This window comes from Salvelinus alpinus, chromosome 17 (assembly GCF_045679555.1).
Source record: "Salvelinus alpinus chromosome 17, SLU_Salpinus.1, whole genome shotgun sequence".
NCBI lineage: Eukaryota > Metazoa > Chordata > Actinopteri > Salmoniformes > Salmonidae > Salvelinus > Salvelinus alpinus.
This window is the reverse complement of record NC_092102.1, coordinates 43,418,644-43,423,765: the sequence shown is the minus strand read 5'-3', so window position 1 is coordinate 43,423,765 and position 5,122 is coordinate 43,418,644.

Genomic DNA, 5,122 nt, shown 5'->3' with positions numbered 1-5,122 from the left:
CAGTCATTACTGCTACTACTACTGTTCTGTTCCTCCAGTCATTACTGCTACTACTGTTCTGTTCTGTTCCTCCAGTCATTACTGCTACTACTGTTCTGTTCCTCCAGTCATTACTGCTACTACTGTTCTGTTCCTCCAGTCATTACTGCTACTACTGTTCTGTTCTGTTCTTCCAGTCATTACTGCTACTACTGTTCTGTTCTGTTCCTCCAGTCATTACTGCTACTACTGTTCTGTTATGTTCCTCCAGTCATTACTGCTACTACTGTTCTGTTCTGTTCCTCCAGTCATTACTGCTACTACTGTTCTGTTCTGTTCCTCCAGTCATTACTGCTACTACTGTTCTGTTCCTCCAGTCATTACTGCTACTACTGTTCTGTTATGTTCCTCCAGTCATTGCTGCTACTACTGTTCTGTTCCTCCAGTCATTACTGCTACTACTGTTCTGTTCCTCCAGTCATTACTGCTACTACTGTTCTGTTCCTCCAGTCATTACTGCTACTACTGTTCTGTTCTGTTCCTCCAGTCATTACTGCTACTACTGTTCTGTTCCTCCAGTCATTACTGCTACTACTGTTCTGTTCTGTTCCTCCAGTCATTACTGCTACTACTGTTCTGTTCCTCCAGTCATTACTGCTACTACTGTTCTGTTCTGTTCCTCCAGTCATTACTGCTACTACTGTTCTGTTCCTCCTGTCATTACTGCTACTACTGTTCTGTTCCTCCAGTCATTACTGCTACTACTGTTCTGTTCCTCCAGTCATTACTGCTACTACTGTTCTGTTCTGTTCCTCCAGTCATTACTGCTACTACTGTTCTGTTCTGTTCCTCCAGTCATTACTGCTACTACTGTTCTGTTCTGTTCCTCCAGTCATTACTGCTACTACTGTTCTGTTCTGTTCCTCCAGTCATTACTGCTACTACTGTTCTGTTCTGTTCCTCCAGTCATTACTGCTACTACTGTTCTGTTCCTCCAGTCATTACTGCTACTACTGTTCTGTTCCTCCAGTCATTACTGCTACTACTGTTCTGTTCCTCCAGTCATTACTGCTACTACTGTTCTGTTCTGTTCCTCCAGTCATTACTGCTACTACTGTTCTGTTCCTCCAGTCATTACTGCTACTACTGTTCTGTTCTGTTCCTCCAGTCATTACTGCTACTACTGTTCTGTTCCTCCAGTCATTACTGCTACTACTGTTCTGTTCTGTTCCTCCAGTCATTACTGCTACTACTGTTCTGTTCCTCCTGTCATTACTGCTACTACTGTTCTGTTCCTCCAGTCATTACTGCTACTACTGTTCTGTTCCTCCAGTCATTACTGCTACTTCTGTTCTGTTCCTCCAGTCATTACTGCTACTACTGTTCTGTTCTGTTCCTCCAGTCATTACTGCTACTACTGTTCTGTTCCTCCAGTCATTACTGCTACTACTGTTCTGTTCCTCCAGTCATTACTGCTACTACTGTTCTGTTCTGTTCCTCCAGTCATTACTGCTACTACTGTTCTGTTCCTCCAGTCATTACTGCTACTACTGTTCTGTTCTGTTCCTCCAGTCATTACTGCTACTACTGTTCTGTTCTGTTCCTCCAGTCATTACTGCTACTACTGTTCTGTTCTGTTCCTCCAGTCATTACTGCTACTACTGTTCTGTTCTGTTCCTCCAGTCATTACTGCTACTACTGTTCTGTTATGTTCCTCCAGTCATTGCTGCTACTACTGTTCTGTTCCTCCAGTCATTACTGCTACTACTGTTCTGTTCCTCCAGTCATTACTGCTACTACTGTTCTGTTCCTCCAGTCATTACTGCTACTTCTGTTCTGTTCTGTTCCTCCAGTCATTACTGCTACTACTGTTCTGTTCTGTTCCTCCAGTCATTACTGCTACTACTGTTCTGTTCTGTTCCTCCAGTCATTACTGCTACTACTGTTCTGTTCCTCCAGTCATTACTGCTACTACTGTTCTGTTCCTCCAGTCATTACTGCTACTACTGTTCTGTTCTGTTCCTCCAGTCATTACTGCTACTACTGTTCTGTTCCTCCAGTCATTACTGCTACTACTGTTCTGTTCCTCCAGTCATTACTGCTACTACTGTTCTGTTCTGTTCCTCCAGTCATTACTGCTACTACTGTTCTGTTCTGTTCCTCCAGTCATTACTGCTACTACTGTTCTGTTCCTCCAGTCATTACTGCTACTACTGTTCTGTTCTGTTCCTCCAGTCATTACTGCTACTACTGTTCTGTTCTGTTCCTCCAGTCATTACTGCTACTACTGTTCTGTTCTGTTCCTCCAGTCATTACTGCTACTACTGTTCTGTTCCTCCAGTCATTACTGCTACTACTGTTCTGTTCCTCCAGTCATTACTGCTACTACTGTTCTGTTCCTCCAGTCATTACTGGTACTACTGTTCTGTTCTGTTCCTCCAGTCATTACTGCTACTACTGTTCTGTTCCTCCAGTCATTACTGCTACTACTGTTCTGTTCCTCCAGTCATTACTGCTACTTCTGTTCTGTTCTGTTCCTCCAGTCATTACTGCTACTACTGTTCTGTTCTGTTCCTCCAGTCATTACTGCTACTACTGTTCTGTTCTGTTCCTCCAGTCATTACTGCTACTACTGTTCTGTTCCTCCAGTCATTACTGCTACTACTGTTCTGTTCCTCCAGTCATTACTGCTACTACTGTTCTGTTCTGTTCCTCCAGTCATTACTGCTACTACTGTTCTGTTCCTCCAGTCATTACTGCTACTACTGTTCTGTTCTGTTCCTCCAGTCATTACTGCTACTACTGTTCTGTTCCTCCAGTCATTACTGCTACTACTGTTCTGTTCTGTTCCTCCAGTCATTACTGCTACTACTGTTCTGTTCTGTTCCTCCAGTCATTACTGCTACTACTGTTCTGTTCTGTTCCTCCAGTCATTACTGCTACTACTGTTCTGTTCTGTTCCTCCAGTCATTACTGCTACTACTGTTCTGTTATGTTCCTCCAGTCATTGCTGCTACTACTGTTCTGTTCCTCCAGTCATTACTGCTACTACTGTTCTGTTCCTCCAGTCATTACTGCTACTACTGTTCTGTTCCTCCAGTCATTACTGCTACTACTGTTCTGTTCTGTTCCTCCAGTCATTACTGCTACTACTGTTCTGTTCCTCCAGTCATTACTGCTACTACTGTTCTGTTCTGTTCCTCCAGTCATTACTGCTACTAATGTTCTGTTCCTCCAGTCATTACTGCTACTACTGTTCTGTTCCTCCAGTCATTACTGGTACTACTGTTCTGTTCCTCCAGTCATTACTGCTACTACTGTTCTGATCTGTTCCTCCAGTCATTACTGCTACTACTGTTCTGTTCCTCCAGTCATTACTGCTACTACTGTTCTGTTCCTCCGGTCATTACTGCTACTACTGTTCTGTTCCTCCAGTCATTACTGCTACTACTGTTCTGTTCCTCCAGTCATTACTGCTACTACTGTTCTGTTCTGTTCCTCCAGTCATTACTGCTACTACTGTTCTGTTCCTCCAGTCATTACTGCTACTACTACTGTTCTGTTCCTCCAGTCATTACTGCTACTACTGTTCTGTTCCTCCAGTCATTACTGCTACTACTGTTCTGTTCCTCCAGTCATTACTGCTACTACTGTTCTGTTCTGTTCCTCCAGTCATTACTGCTACTACTGTTCTGTTCCTCCAGTCATTACTGCTACTACTGTTCTGTTCCTCCAGTCATTACTGCTACTACTGTTCTGTTCTGTTCCTCCAGTCATTACTGCTACTACTGTTCTGTTCCTCCAGTCATTACTGCTACTACTGTTCTGTTCCTCCAGTCATTACTGCTACTACTGTTCTGTTCCTCCAGTCATTACTGCTACTACTGTTCTGTTCCTCCAGTCATTACTACTACTACTGTTCTGTTCCTCCAGTCATTACTGCTACTTCTGTTCTGTTCTGTTCCTCCAGTCATTACTGCTACTACTGTTCTGTTCCTCCAGTCATTACTGCTACTACTGTTCTGTTCCTCCAGTCATTACTACTACTACTGTTCTGTTCCTCCAGTCATTACTGCTACTTCTGTTCTGTTCTGTTCCTCCAGTCATTACTGCTACTACTGTTCTGTTCTGTTCCTCCAGTCATTACTGCTACTACTGTTCTGTTCTGTTCCTCCAGTCATTACTACTACTACTGTTCTGTTCTGTTCCTCCAGTCATTACTGCTACTACTGTTCTGTTCCTCCAGTCATTACTGGTACTACTGTTCTGTTCTTCCAGTCATTACTGCTACTACTGTTCTGTTCCTCCAGTCATTACTGCTACTACTGTTCTGTTCCTCCAGTCATTACTGCTACTACTGTTCTGTTCCTCCAGTCATTACTGCTACTACTGTTCTGTTCCTCCAGTCATTACTGCTACTACTGTTCTGTTCCTCCAGTCATTACTGCTACTACTGTTCTGTTCCTCCAGTCATTACTGCTACTACTGTTCTGTTCCTCCAGTCATTACTGCTACTTCTGTTCTGTTCCTCCAGTCATTACTGCTACTACTGTTCTGTTCCTCCAGTCATTACTACTACTACTGTTATGTTCCTCCAGTCATTACTGCTACTACTGTTCTGTTCTTCCAGTCATTACTGCTACTACTGTTCTGTTCCTCCAGTCATTACTGCTACTACTGTTATGTTCCTCCAGTCATTACTGCTACTACTGTTCTGTTCTGTTCCTCCAGTCATTACTGCTACTACTGTTCTGTTCCTCCAGTCATTACTGCTACTACTGTTCTGTTCTGTTCCTCCAGTCATTACTACTACTGTTCTGTTCTGTTCCTCCAGTCATTACTGCTACTACTGTTCTGTTCCTCCAGTCATTACTGCTACTACTGTTCTGTTATGTTCCTCCAGTCATTACTGCTACTACTGTTCTGTTCCTCCAGTCATTACTGCTACTACTACTGTTCTGTTCCTCCAGTCATTACTGCTACTACTGTTCTGTTATGTTCCTCCAGTCATTACTGCTACTACTGTTCTGTTCTGTTCCTCCAGTCATTACTGCTACTACTGTTCTGTTCCTCCAGTCATTACTGCTACTACTACTGTTCTGTTCCTCCAGTCATTACTGCTACTACTGTTCTGTTCTGTTCC